Source organism: Thamnophis sirtalis, unplaced genomic scaffold (genome assembly GCF_051295495.1).
Source record: "Thamnophis sirtalis isolate CommonGarterSnake01/CBP01778 unplaced genomic scaffold, rThaSir2_p1.2 scaffold_2, whole genome shotgun sequence".
Classification (NCBI taxonomy): Eukaryota; Metazoa; Chordata; class Lepidosauria; order Squamata; family Natricidae; genus Thamnophis; species Thamnophis sirtalis.
The window spans coordinates 169,854,010-169,869,659 of NW_028261382.1; the positions used below are offsets into that span (position 1 = coordinate 169,854,010).

The 15,650-nt window shown below is 43.2% G+C and overlaps 2 protein-coding genes across 2 annotated transcripts in view; both read left to right on the forward strand.

Annotated features, from left to right (window-relative positions):
• The window catches only part of GFOD1 (Gfo/Idh/MocA-like oxidoreductase domain containing 1), a 53,283-nt gene that overhangs the window by 33,786 nt on the left and 3,847 nt on the right, over window positions 1-15,650 (forward strand). The window lies entirely within an intron of this gene.
• The window catches only part of TBC1D7 (TBC1 domain family member 7), an 86,835-nt gene that overhangs the window by 33,594 nt on the left and 37,591 nt on the right, over window positions 1-15,650 (forward strand). The window lies entirely within an intron of this gene.

Here is a 15,650-nt window from a genome sequence, read left to right on the forward strand (position 1 = left end):
AGATCTGTCCCGCGGTGCCGGCCTGGAAACAGCAAAGGACCGGCCCGCGGTACCTCTGCAAGCGAAAACAGAGCTCACGTGCCCCCCCCCCCGGCACCCATTTTTGGCTGCGACAGCCTCCTGCAGCTCTCTGCCAGTGCATGGACCCTGAGCTCTGTTAGTGTTGGCGGATGGCTGCAGGAGGTTGTCGCAGTCAAAATGGGGCGCGCGGGGGGGGGGCATGCACGCCCCCTCCAGGCTCTGTTTTTGCTGAGAGAGGGCTATCAAAACACTAAAAACAAAAACAAAAGGAGAAATGTTTCCCCTTTTGCATTTGAGAATGCAAGAAGGGATAGGAAAGGAGAAAGGGAAAGAGGAAAGACAAAAAAAAGAAGAAACGATGGGACAAGAGCAAGGAAAGGAAATAAGGAAAGAGGGGAAGGAAGAAGAAAGGAGAATGAAGAGGGAAGGAAATCTCTCAAGGAATAGAATAGAATTTTATTATTTGTATGCCGCCCTTCTCCGGGAGGACTCAGGGCGGCGAACAATTCAAAGGGGGAAAAGGGGAACATAAAAACGAAATACAAATAATAAAAATAGGCAACAGTCGCACCACCATACATGTCGAGAGGGGAGGGAACTCATCACCCCCAGGCCTGCCAGCAAAGCCAGGTTTTGACGGCTTTTCGGAAGGCCTGGAGAGAGGTGAGGGTCCGAATCCCTGCGGGGAGTTCATTCCAGAGGGCCGGAGCTGCCACAGAGAAGGCCCTCCCCCGGGTAATAGCCAGGTGGCATTGGCTGGTAGATGGCAACCGGAGGAGGCCAACCCTGTGAGATCTAATGGGTCTGTGGGAGGTAATTGGCAGCAGGCGGTCTCTCAAGTACCCAGATCCAATACCATGAAGGGCTTTATAAGTTATGACTAGCACCTTGAAGCGTATCCAGAGACTGATTGGTAACCAGTGCAGCTCGCGGAGGATAGGTGTAACGTGGGTGTACCGAGGTGCACCCACAATCGCTCGCGCGGCTGCATTCTGGACGAGGAAGTCCTGGCATAGCACTTGGCCACCATAAGTGCTCCAACATGAGTGATATTGAGCTGGCCACACCCTCCCCCGGCCCTCCAAGGTCAAACAAAACCCCGATGCGGCTCTCAATGAAATCAAGTTTGACACCCCTGCTCTACAGAGAGTGCTTGACTTACGAGGACAATTGTGCCTGAAAATTCTGTTGTCAAGTAAGACATTTAGAGTTTTGGCCCATTTTACGAACTTCCTGCCACACTTGTTAAGTGAATCGCAGCAGTTATTAAATTAGTAACGTGGTTGTTAATTGAACTCGTTTGTCAGAAGGTTGCAAAAGGGGATCATATGACCCCAGGATATTGCAACGCAACCATTATAAATGTGAGTCAGTTGCCCAGCATCTGAATTTTGATCATGCGACCATAGGAATGCTGCAGGGGTGGGTTTCAGGCGGTTCGCGGCGGTCCCCGCGAACCGGTTGGTCGGCAAACCCGGAAGTAAGTAACTTCCGGGAACGCCGAAGGGTCCACCCGCCCGCCCGCATTTCTTACCCGGTTTTGACGAGTTCTGCGCTTCCACGCATGCGCAGGACGCATACAGCGCCTGCGCGATCCTCCAGGAGCAGCTGGAGCATCGCACAGACGCTAGTACGCCTGCATGCACTGCGCGCATGCACGAGGACACCGCCGGCCCTGTTCCAACTGAACCGGTTGGAACGGGGCGAGAAACCCACCCCTGGAATGCTGCAACAGTCATAAGTGTGAAAAATGGTCATGTCACTTTTTTTCAGTGCCATTGTAACTTCAAATGGTCACTGAACGGATTGTTGTAAGTCGAGGATTACCTCGACTGCAGAGAATAATGTTGCCAACAAATGACTTTGGAGCGACATGATGTCAGTAAAAATTTCCTACCCTCTCATATTATTATAAATGAAGTTCTGATTTATCTTTTAAAAATGGCATTTTATTTTGCATTCCCTGGTCTCAGATTCAAATAACGTCATGCTTGAAAGACACGAAGATGCATTTTGGTCCAAGCTCTGGAATGCTTCTGTGGTTTTCTGGTTTTGTTTCTTCTGTCTTGTTAAGATGCCAGGGAATGCAAAATGTTTACCTTTGCTGAATAGCTTCTCTGGCTTAAGTCACATCTGATGAAAAGTCATTACATAGTCTGTGATCTGTTTACTTAGCATATGTGCAAACCTAGCCAACTGTGATTTATTCAGTGAATAATGATTTTTTAATGCCAGCTACTAAGGCATCAAGGTAGAGATAGAAAAGTTGAGACGCCACTCGTCCAAGAACTTCCAACTGGGAGACTGCAACTTTATTCTCCTTCCTTCCAACTTTATCAGCCAGCAGTAATATGTGATTATTGATTTTTGCAGTCTACAGAACATCTTCTCCTCCCTTACCATGTAAAATTAAAATCCCTGCCTGTAATCAACTGGAAAATATTGGTTTCTTGATTTTTAGAACACACACCTCTCAATCCTAATCACTCTGAGACGGAACCTGATTTTTAAATATAAAAATAGTAACTCTCAGTGGCACCTTTGCTGTTCTGAGCAGATTCCTTATCCGTCCTCTTTACTTTCCTTCTTTTTCTGAGTAGCACAATGCCAGGAAGGAATGTTACCTAGGGATTAGCAATGGGCCTTCTATAATGAGCCGAGGTGGCGCAGTGGGTAGAGTGCAGCACTGCAGGCCACTTCAGCTGACTGTGATCTGCAGTTCAGCGGTTCAAATCTCACCGGCTCAAGGTCGACTCAGCCTTCCATCCTTCCGAGGTGGGTGAAATGAGGACCCAGACTGTGGGGGCAAGTTGCTGACTCAATTTGCTAAAAAAATAATAATTTGTAAACCGCTTAGAGAGGGCTGAAAGCCCTATTAAGCGGTATAGAAGTCTGATTAATAATTAAATAAATAATAAGTTGTGAAACTCAATAGCTACCCAATAAAGGGGATTTTTGATGGGAGATCCCTTTCTTGCAGTGACGTGCGGTGAGGTTCACGGCTGGTGAGGCAAGCAGGCAAAAGCCACCTTATGTCTGCCAGCACCAGCTGCCCCCGAAGCCCCGACACGTCCCCCTGTATGGCCGGCGCAGCGGCATGTACTTTAAAATGCCGGCGCGCTTTCCGGCCATAAAGCGGGGCGTGTAAATAAAAATAAAGAAAGAAAGTGCCAGCCCGCATGCCACAAACACACACACAAACACACACACAGACAAATTACTTATTATAATACAAATTACAATTACTTACAAATTACAATAATTTTGAATTCCTCCCCTTCCCTCTGACCCAGGACCCACATACCTTTTCCAGCTGTGTCACAGAGGATTTCAGCTCTCCTCTTGTCTGCCATGATGAAAGTGTAAAAAATGTAAAAAGAAAAAGGCCAAAGCTGCTGCTGCCAGAGCCTCCAATGGATGACTCTGCTTAACTGTTTTAAAAAAGCCTCTAAAAACAGTGCCCTCTGCAGGAGGAGGCGAGAGAACCCCGTGCCTCCTTTGCATAAGGAGTTTTTCGCCTTTTAACCCTTGCTTAACTCTGCTCAAGTGATCATAAAGATAGAGTCATCCACTGTGACTCTGGCAGCAACTACCTCAGCCTTTTTCCTTTTAAATTTGTTTTTCTTTTCAGGATGACAGTGTTGAGGCCCTGCCTCCCCTGACTGCACGCCCCTGCTTTCTTCCACATGGAGTATAGAAGTGAATCACACTTGCCAATATAACTCCTTCTGTACTTGGTTTAGCTCAGCGACCCACACCTTTTTGGGCACCAGGGATCGGTTCCATGGAGAGAGGGGGCATGGTTTCATGTGCTGCCTGCATCCTGTAGATGGAGCTTCACTAGTTTGCTTGGCCTGGTTTCTGGCATGCCATGGACCGGTGCCAGTCTACAAATTCCTGTTTTAGCTGAAAACAGTTAACATTCTTGAGATGATAAATTTATGTTTTACTGACAAAGAAATAAAGGGAGACTAGTATAGATCTATTTCAAACAGGGACGTGCAGTCAGGGGAGACAGACCCTCACCATTCTCATCATGAAAAGAAAAAAAAATGTAAAAGGAAAAAGAATGGCACCTTCTGAATGATCATGTTAACATTATCATATTAACATTATTATGTTACACTAAAGCTGGTGTAATTTCCTTAACAGAAAAACTCCGTAATAATTGTTGGATCATTAAAATGAATTATATCAGGGAAGAAGCCATTCAGGGATAATCACAGTGGAAGTATCTTCTCTGTGTAGAGAAGTATGTTTAGATGATCAGAGGTAAGCAGTGGTGGGATTCAGCCAGCCCGCACCTATTTGGGAGAACCGGTTGTTAACTTTCCAAGCAGTTCGGAGAACCGGTTGTTGGAAGAAATCTCATTTTGTTTTCCCCCACTTTACAGGGCTAATCCTGTAAGGAAAGCAGGAAAGAAAAATTCTGGTGTTGTTTCTAGCCTAATCTTTATTGCTGTACTTACAAAAACTGCCTCTCCGGTTAACCCTTATTATATTGTAACAGATAAGGCGAAGCGCCCACCGATGTGAGCGACATTGAGTTGGCCACACCCACCCAGTCACATGACCACCGAGCCCCGCCTACCAAGCTGGTCATTAGGGCAGAGAACTGGTTGTTAAATTTTTTGAATCCCACCACTGGAGGTAAGGCTTTTGAAGTGACTGCACTGAGTTTTGGAAAGAACGTGAAGCATCTCTCTAAAGGATTCACATAGTTTGAACAATTGTCAGTCAAAAGCCACATAGCACAACCTTTCTATCTTTTGCTGCTTAACTGATTTTTCTGTGGTTTAAAAAAAAAAAGAACTGAAATGTGGAAGGGAGAGAGGGAGAGTTCCAGAGGGAAGATCCCAGCATCTGGAACCCCTGTTCAGTTTTGTGAATGGCGCATAGAGGAAACAACCAACTTTATTCTATAAAATAAAGTATGCAAAGTGATCTGTTGTTAGGCGTTCCAACTTAAGCAATATTTGCTAAGGTTAATAGGCAAACAGCCGAATAACAGCTGCCGGAAGCACAGAACACCGCACTATTCAAGCGGCCAAGGATTTGATAAAAGAGAAATAAAGCAGAGTCTTTTCCTTTTTCTAAGGAGAACCTTCCTTTATAAACAAAGAAGTCTAATCATTTCTATCTTACAAAGATCTAATGCTTCCTGTTGGCATGTAAATTACTGCGCTCCATTTCTTGTGATTCTTCTGCAGAAGCAACATTTCTGAGGTTGGGGACTCGTCAACAGCCGAGATATAAATCGGGAATTTACTGGGAAAATAATTCTGATTTGTGTAGGATGGATTCTTGTTCTTAGGACCGATAAATTCAGAGGGAATAAGAATGTTCCCACTTTTATCAATCCTAAGGACAGGAAATTGTTCATTGCCAACTTAGAATCCTCCAGACATCTTTAGCTAACCCTCTCTTCACTCTTAATAAGCACAGCCATTAATTGTGAGACTAATTGGTAACTGGTGTTACTAGTAAATGTTGTATTTAATGCCTTGCAACTCCACACCTAGAGAATCTTAAGAATTTAATTTAGCTCCAACAATAAGCAGAGGAATAATTGCCAGTATTTCACTTAGTCAATGTATAAATAAATCAATATTGATGGCTGCCATAGCTTTATAAAGTTATAGTTTCTGGATTATGTGAACATTTTTTTTTACAAAATATCGCTGCCCAGTCTGACCTGAGGTCTTGTTTTAAATGTAATTTAGTTTAAATATGCAACTTCACCTCTTGATTAAGAGGAGCTAAGGTTGAAAGTGGCCCTTGAATGGGCTGCTTAAATCTCTTTCAAAGCAAGTGGATTGGAATAAACTATATCAGGTAATAAAATATATTCTCTTTGTATCAGATGTTTTATGCAAGGCAAAACAGCTGTGGTTAATCAATAATTAGCTTTAGTTTCAAGTAATCCAAGTAATGTGAGATCTTTGTGTGGCATTTTGTCAATACAGAGAATATAAAATACAACAGAGAATTTCCAATTCTTTAAATGATTAGATAGTTGTGGAGTAAGGTTTTGAAAGGATAACACTTTCCACTCCTGTCTGCCTCTTCCATTTCAATTTTCTGTCAGTCCCTATTTAATTATGGAGATAGAACCAAGTCAAACTGATGTTTGAAAATTTAATGTGCAGCTACAATTATCATGACTGTGATTTGGGTGTTTTCCAGATATAATGCATCTAACTAATGGCTATTTTGAATGGATAAGTTTACAAAAAAATAAATAAAAAACCAACAAAACTCAACGTTGCAATGTAATTGCAAGAGCTGAGGTGGCGCAGTGGTTAAATGCAGCACTGCAGGCTACTTCAGCTGACTGCAGTTCTGCAGTTCGGCTGTTCAAATCTCACCGGCTCAGGGTTGACTCAGCCTTCCATCCTTCCGAGGTGGGTAAAATGAGGACCCGGATTGTTGTTGGGGGCAATATGCTGACTCTGTAAACCGCTTAGAGAAGGCTAAAAGCCCTATGAAGCGGTATATAAGTCGAACTGCTATTGCTATTGCTAATTCACAGAGCCACTTTTAGACAGCATTCCTGTATTCCAGATTTGGCGGGGATTTAGAGAATTTTGATAATAATCCTTAGTTTTCAAAATTTTCAAAGTGGGGCTCAAGGTGACTATGTCTCTTGACACATTCCTTGTCGTCTGTCAGGTTCTTTCAGCACAAGAGGTGTCAAACTTGATTTCATTGAGGGTCTCATTAGCATTGTGTTTGACTTCTGGGGGGACGGGGTTTGGGGGGGCATGGCCTGGGTGGGCATGGCAAACTTAACGTCACTTGTGTCAGGGGCACCGCAGGTCAGCGAAAATGGGTTCCCAATCTCTCTCTTCTGTTTGCGTGCGGCCCTTCCGAGCTCCATTTTCACTGGCAGACGGTTTCAGGAGGCTGTGTCACCTGAAAACAGAGATAGGGAGCTTGTTTTCATCGGCAGAGGCATCACAGGCTGGTCCTTTGCTGTTTCCAGATCCAAGCACCCTGCGGGCCGGATGCTGTCCAAGAGCCTTGAGTTTGACACCCCTGATTTAGCAAATGAAAAAAGAAAAAAAAAAGAAGTTAACAATTTTCAAAGCACAGCAGCAGATTTAGGTGTGAAACTGCCATTCCACAATGGTTTGGGGCTCCGCCAGAAGTTGCCGGGTTTCCGTCTTATAAAAATGCATATTGCTTATGGAGGAATGGGATCCTATTTTTTGTATTGTAGTAAATAAATGTTTCCAATTTGAAGTCAGCTTTTAAAGGTCAGGTCATAATAGTTTCAAAGAACCATTCACTTGTGAATTTTTGTCAGCCTGCTATCTGAAAATAGCCTATATGGTAAAGTCAGAAGTGAGTTGCTACCGGTTCGCACTGGTTCTGGTGAACCGGTAGTGGACATTGGGACTGGGTTGCCGAACTGGTGGGGATGGCCAGCTGGCCACGCCCCCGAACTGGTTCCCCACTTGCCCTTGCGGTTGTCGGCATGTTTTTTACTCACTTTACAATGTTCTGCGCGTGCGCAGACCGATTAACAATCAATTGCACATAGCAATAGCAATAGCAGTTAGACTTATATACCGCTTCATAGGGCTTTCAGCCCTCTCTAAGCGGTTTACAGAGTCAGCATATCGCCCCCACAGTCTGGGTCCTCATTTTACCCACCTCGGAAGGATGGAAGGCTGAGTCAACCCTGAGCCGGTGAGATTTGAACCGCCGAACTGCAGATAACAGTCAGCTGAAATCGCTGCAGTACAGCACTCTAACCACTCCGCCACCTCGGCTCACCTCACCTCACCTCGGCGGGGGGAGCGAGTGGGGGCAGGCCAGAGGACTGTACCGGTACGGGGGCATGGCCAGGCCGCCGCCACTACTGGTATGAAATGTACAGCCGATTTCCACTACTGGTACACTCTTACTGGTGCGTACCGGGAGCAACATGTGCAAGCAATGTGCAGCACGCGTGAAGTGAACCTGCAGTAACACCAGCCGCAACCCACCCCTGGGTAGAGGGATAATTATAATTCTAGGAGCATATCTTAACTCTTTTCAGGAATATGCTACTAATCTGTATGATACCAATTATAATTATTTCGGTGCCTTAATAATTATAATTATTTCGGCTCTGTATTTCTGATGCATAGAAATCGTGGCTAAAGATTTAAATAAGAATCTCTCATTAATGAAAAGGATGTATTGGATGGCTAAATTTCTGTGAGACTTGTATGAGGTGGTTCAAAACCTGTCCACTGCATATCTACACTTTTATCGATTTGGAATGTAACTCACAGTTGTATAGTAGTTCTAGACACTAGTGTATCATCGATCGGTTCAACTCGACAATTCTTTATATGGAAGAGCAAAGGAATTTCCTCCCCATGCGCCCCCCCCCCTCCCCAACCCAATGTTAAGCTTTTCAGCATGACTGCCTCTGGATACTGGCATGCTGTAATGAAAGACAAATTTGGCTTCTGGGCATTTTGATGTAATGTATCACAAAAGCACAATCCATGAAGGGTAATGGTAGATGGACTGGTGCTATGAAGAGAAATGTCTCTACTGGTGAACTTATACCACTGAACTTTTCAGAGAGTTCAAAGAAAGTCAATACATACTTGGTTTTTTTTTGTCCTGAATGTGATATAAGGAGTACGATTTAACTGGTGCCCCAATGATAGCATTGTCATAGCACTTGGAATAAATTCCCCTTTTTATCCTTTCCTGTCTATTACTTTAGTTGTTTATCATTTATAATTTACATTACAACAAAATTATATTCTGGAAAAGTTTCTGTCCAATTGGTCAGTCAAACAAGAGAAACAGCCTGCTTTTTTTAAAGTCTCTTAGTCAATTTGCAGCAAAAGCAAGTATTTAGAGAGTAATTAAAGAAAATGAAAAAAATATAAAAGTCATTGCCATTGTTTAAAATTCTTCAAGGATAGAATGTTCAATAGCCTACGGAGTCCTCCTCCAAATAAAAAAGTTGTCTTGAACCGAAGAGAAAGAGAAGAGATCCAGGTCTCTTTGTTTCTGTCCACATTAATTTTGCAAAGACCAATCATACAAATCAGGGGTGGGTTTCAAAATTTTGTACTACCTATTGTGTGGGCGTGGCCTATTTTGTGGGTATGGCTTGGTGGTCATGTGACCGGGTGGGCATGGCCAACTTGTAAAATGTGGTGAAACTCATTTAACAACGCTCTTACTTAGCAACCAAAATTTTGGGCTCAATTGTGATCATAAGTTCTCTGTCTTTTTCTTCCTTCCTTCCTTCCTTCCTTCATTCCTTCCTTCCTTCCTTCCTTCCTTCCTTCCTTCCTTCCTTCTTTTCTTCTCTCTCTCTTTCTTTCTTATGTGTTTCTCTCTCCCACTTTCTCTTTTTTCTTTCTGTTTCTTTCTCTCTCTCTTCCTATCTTTCTCTCTCTTTTTTCTCTCTCTCTCCCTTCCTTCCTTTCTTTGTTGTGTGTGTGTGTCTTTCTTTCTTTCTTTCTTTCTTTCTTTCTTTCTTTCTTTCTTTCTTTCTTTCTTTCTTTCTTTCTTTCTGTCTTTGTTGTGTCTCTCTCTCCCTCTTTCTTTCTTCCTCTTTCCTTCTTTTTTCTTTCTTTCTCTCTCTCTTTCTATCTTTGTCTCTCTTTTTTTCTCCCTCTCTCCTTTCTTTCTTTCTTTCTTTCTTTCTTTCTTTCTTTCTTTCTTTCTTTCTTTCTTTCTTTCTTTCTTTCTCCCCCTCCCCTCCCCTTTCTCACACACACATCCCTTCCAGTTATATTCGTAGATATATTCTATGAACTAAAACCAACGCCCAACAAATCCTATGGCCATGGCCATCCGTGTCCTACAAACCAACTCACAGAGCCCCCAATTCAGCTTCTTCCCGCTCTGGGCATTAACCGAGTATGGTTAGTCATCCTGTTATCTTGTGGCCGTGGTTCCCTCCTTTTTAGCAGAGTGGCAGAGAGGGCTAATTTCAAACGGCTTTTTTTCCTTTTGCTGAAGCCTGATTTCTCTGCCACTCGGTGGGTAACCTGGTGGGTATCTGAAGGTGTTGGGCACACCACAGACTTGTTGCATCTCTCTCTCACACACACACACCGCACTTGCTGCGGTGCAAGGCACATGTGTAAGGGAGAGAGGGAGGAGAAGGCCATCCATAGAAGAAGCTCGGCTTTCTCCTCTCTTTCTCCCCCTGATTTCTCTCTGGCTGTGCTCACAGAGGAAGGAGGAAGGAATGTTCGCTGGCACTTGCTTCACTTACCGCTTGCCACTGCCGCCCCTGCTGGCTGCAGCCCCGCTGGCTGGGCGGGCAAAGGAAGTGGGTAGGTGGGGCAAGCATGGTATGGATGGGCGTGACAAGAAAGCAAGTGAACAGTGACTGGGCGGGGGGAGCGAGTGGGGGCAGGCCAGAGGACTGTACCGGTACGGGGGCATGGCCAGGCCGCCGCCACTACTGGTATGCAATGTACAGCCGATTTCCACTACTGGTACGCCCTTACCGCTGCGTACCGGGAGCAACCCACCTCTGGAATGGGAGTACAAAGGAAGTGAAATAAATTAGTTGAAGACATAATTTCTTGCTGATATGTTCCTTGCTTTGAGAATAACTTGTTTACACTGCCTTGTTCTAAAGCAGGACAATATTTCTCCTTGTCTCCTAGGATATAGATATCCAAAATCATATTGGTGACCATCTGTAAATTACCGGCATGAGTCTTGAGTTTCCAAAAGCAAAGTATTTGCTTCTCAGCAGTAATTTACTACTTTACATTTAATACTTGCTGTGCTTTGGATAATTATTTGCGTAGTAAGCAGTGTTTTTTAATAAGGTAATGTGCACACAGAGAAAATGATTGTTTGCTTTGCATTAGTAGAGGGAGGCATTTCATGTGCTTTCTGAGATGGAGACAGAAGAGAAAGCAATTATCTGAAGTTGATGTTGTCAGAGTCAGCTGAATATCATGACCAGATGTCTCTGCATTACTGGTTCTTTTATTTTGGGATATTGTAGAAAGAACAAGAGCCTTTAAAAACAACCAGAATCCGTAGGGTGAAGTAGTATTTAGGTTGGGAATAAATATTCAGTTGATTCAATGTGGGATTGAAAGGTTAGTTTTGCATGCAGATTATAATATAATCTTCAAGCTTTATCACAGTTATATGTCTGCAGAATTCTCTAGGGCAGGGGTCCTCAAACTACGGCCAGGTACGGCCCAGGTACAGCCCATCGAAGCCATTAATCTGGTCCATGGGGGACCACGAGGCTGCCCCACCCACATCACCCCGCCTACCTGCCCATCCCCACCTGCCTTCTGGAAGCCAGGGTGGCCAAAAACTGGCCCATTTTTTTCCTCCCCGGCCTCCAGAGAGAGAGCAGGGGAAGGGAGAGCGACACACACACACACACACACACACACACACACACAAGTCCGTCATACACACCCCAGGACAGCCACGTCTCTTCCTTCTATCCCCAGGAGCAAAACAAATTAAAGTTTGTGTGTATTGTTTGGACTGCTAAATTGGCCACACCCACTTGGCAGCATGTCCACCTAGCATGCCCACCTGGTTACATGCACACCTAGCCACGCCCACCCAGCTGATCTACCCCCCCCCCCAACTGTTTGAGAGGCCGTGAATTGGCCCCCTGTTTTAAAAGTTTGAGGCCTTCTGCTTAGGGAATAGTTGAATAATTTCATGCACATACAGGGTAAGTTCCTAGAATTAATACAATGCATACATGCTTTTAAATTATCTGCTTTATGTTGGTGATTTTTAATCTTTATTGCAATGAGCTTTCCTTGGGGGGGGGGGCTGACTTTCACATTTAGCATGGAGAACATCTCTGAATGAGACTCTTGCAACTCCACAGATAAAAGGATTTGCAGAGTTGAAAAGGGCATTTGCTTAAGGCTATGGGGAGTCACAGCGAGTTGGAATGGACTTTATTAAACAAAGTCTATGAGATTGTTTAAAGTTTAATTGTTTTGATTTGTTTACATCACTTTCATGCTTACTTCCTCTGGTGTAGCTCTGGTTTCTGTTTGGTAAGACATTTGCATCTGGCTTTCATTCTTTTTCTCCCCTGCATTGATGTTTATTGCTCCTCTTATGCCAACCCTGACAGAATACATAGATTAACAATTGTCATGCCAACAGCAGGGAGATCTAAAGCAAAGTCTGGTATTCTGACATTCCAGGGTGCTGATTATCTGCAACAGTGCCGCTGTCATGGAGATAGCTGATAGATAGAACAATATAGAACGTTGCATCTTGTGCATACACCCAGTAGGTTAATAGAGGACAGACAGGGAGAACTCTGTGGGTGAATATGACATACTGAACTTCCCTATCCAATGTAGAAGTGTCTTTAGAAGACCGTCTCTAATGATGGATGTGTCTAGGTCTTAGGGTTTTTTTTTAGCCCAATGTCAACATGAACTTAGGAAAATTATTATAAAGTACCGTATTTTGGGGGAGTATAAGACGCACCGGCGTATAAGACGCACCAAGGTTTTGAAGAGGCAAATTTTTTAAAAAAGGTTTTGCACTCTGCAAACCTCCCAAAAACGACCCAGAAGCCACATGCACAGGGACCAATACGTGGTTCACCGACAAAAAGGCGAACGACAAAACCGCGCCCCACTAAACCGCGGTGACAAAACCGCATGTTCTAAAGCGCTCCGACGAATGAGCGCTGAACCGCGCCGACAACAGCGCGGCGACAGAAGCGCGCTGTAAAACTAAACCTAACCCTAACCCTAAACCTAACCCTAAATGTAACGCTAATTATTGTACTTTATATATCATGTGAATAGTACTCTATATCATAGCAAGAAAAGAAAAAACAAAAAATGATTACAACATAAGTAAACAACTTCATTCCCAGGTTTTTTTTTCTAGCCATTGGTAAAACAAGTCCCATACTTTATAATATTGCTCATCCTCTACTCTAATTTCACGCTAGCTCCTCCTCCTCTATTCTTCGCTCTTTCTTCTTAGAGATAGGTGACACTACAATACTTTAAAGACTTATTGTTATTTGATAGATAATCATGAATTTAAGGAAATAAGGATTGTTACAAATGAAAGAATATTAATGGTAATTTGAATACATAATGCCCAATGACAGCGAAATACTCAAGTTATGTTTAATGTAAACCAGTGATGTTAACCCTGAGCTTAAGAATTGGTGCACAAAAGCCTGTAACGAAACGACATGCTTGATGAAATGGAGGAAAGTTGTTTTTTGTTCTGCTCTTGCTTTGTTTTGTATGTGTTGTTTTGTTTAAAAAAGAAATAAAAATATATTTAAAAAAAGAAAGAAAAGGAACTGATATGAAAGAAGACACCACTAGTATAAAACTCTAACTTTATTCTGTGGTGATGGCAGAGGAATGTTAAGGTGTATTATAGTCTGTCCCATACAAAGCTTGAAGAAATTACATTACTTCTGACTAAATAATATTTTTCTCTAAAAAAAAAACCAGCCTTGCTTACTCTATATTTCTGTGAATTGTCCTTATCAATATCCCACCTATCGTAGTAGAAATCAACCACAAATGGAGAATTTTCTTCCCATACAAATAAACATCAACTTCCGAGGTGAGATTCCCCGCCACCTGAACTTCAGCTGGTTAAGAAAAACACAAATGTACTTTTTACAGTTGCTCTTTTCCTAGTAATTCAAATTGATCCTGTTTGCATTTTCAAAACTTTGTGTGTTCAGATACAAAGACACATTTTTTAAGAAGTTTAATCCTTAGTGTGAAGTTTCCCATTCATACCAGTGACCAAATGTTGCAGTAGAAACAGTACCTCTATTCGGCGTTTCAGCTCTTCTGTTTCAAATCTGCTTTTATTTTATGGGTCAACTCAACCGCATCCAGTGGTGGGATTCAAATAATTTAACAACTGGTTCTCCGCCCTAATGACCATCTGGGTAGGTGGGGCTCGGTGGTCATGTGACTGGGTGGGCGTGGCCAACTCAGGGTCACTCAGGTCGATGGGCCTTAGCTGTTACAATGTAATAAGGGTTAACCGGAGAGGCAGTTTCTGTAAGTAGGGCAATAAAGATTAAGCTAGAAACAACACCAGAATGTTTCCTTCCTGCCTTCCTTACAGGATTAGCCCTGTAAAGTGGAAAAAAACAAAAGGAGATTTCTTCCAACAATTGGTTCTCTGAACTACTTAGAAAGTTACCAACCGGTTCTCCCGAATAGGTGCGAACTGGCTGAATCCCACCACTAACCCCCATCCCAGTTGTAAGTTTTTACTCCCTGCCTTTGAGCTTGCTCTGTTCTTATTGGGCTCTTCCCCATCCCTGGACATGAGATTCTAATAAAGATTACAACTTTGTATTTTTGCACATCTCAATGTCTTCCCCAGTCTGCTGGTATTTCTCTCTTGGACGTAGATGGTACCATTTTTGCTACGTAAGCAACAGCATTCTCCTCTTTAAAAACGGGAGAATACAAATATCACAATTCTGCTGAGTCCCTTCCTCTGAGATCCGCAGACTGCCCATGCAACTACTTTAAGAGTGATAGCTAAGCTTCCCAAATATATGCATGATTACACAGTGCAACAAAGCATGAGCTGAGCATCTGCTGTGACTCAGCTTGAGTAGTCATTTGTTAATCGAATGGGTGTTGGCAGTTCAACCCCCTTGAAATGCTGAAAAAATGTTTCTCACAAAGGCAGGAGGCTGGAGAGCAACAGTCTATGCTTGCAAATTGAGGCTGTAATGGCATGTGGTTTTTGCTTATTCTTCTAGGCTCTTTCAGTTGTTACTCTCTCCGCACAAAACTGTCTTTTTTAAGTGACAGTGGCGGTATCACTTTTGTCCTAGGATGCCAAATGCGTCTTCCAGTGGTGGGTTTCAAAAATTTTTCGAACCTACTCTGTGGGTGTGGCCTCCTTTGTGGGAGTGGCTTACCATCCATGTGACCTGGTGGGAGTGGCTTGTCGGCCATGTGTTCTCTCTCTCTCTCTCTCTCTCTCTCTCTCTCTCTCTCTCTCTCTCTCTCTCTTTCCTTCCTTTTGTCTCTCTGTCCCTTTTTCCTTTTTTTCTTTCATCTCTCTCTCACTTTTTCTTTCTTTTTTCTTTTTTTCTTTCTTCCTTTCTTTCTCTTTCTCTCTCTGTGTGAGTCTGTGTGTGTGTGTGTGTCAGTGGTGGGTTTCAAAATTTTTTGGAACCTCTTCTGTAGGTGTGGCCTGCTTTCCGGGTCCACTGGTAGAACCTCTTCTAACCGGTTCGGTAGATTTGACGAACCGGTTCTACCGAACTGGTGCGAACTGGCAGGAACCCACCTCTGGTGTCTTCCTTAAATTTGGGGAATCCGTGGCTTTTAAGAAAAAGAGAATGAATTTCAGCAAGTTCTCTTTTTACGAACTGTTAGGATATTGGCTTTAGTAGCTGGAATAGTAAAGTGTACAATAGGCCAGAACACAGTTGTAGTTGAATTAATAGAAAATACAGTTGTAGTTGATTTAAGGCAATCTACGCTATGATTGGTAAGTATAAAGGAGGAGTTTCTTTTCCTCCCTCCTTTTTTTTTCCTGTATGCGCTGTATACTGTTTAATTCACATCATGATATTTCTATGTTTCTGACTATCTTATGTTCTTCCTTTTCTGGAGGAT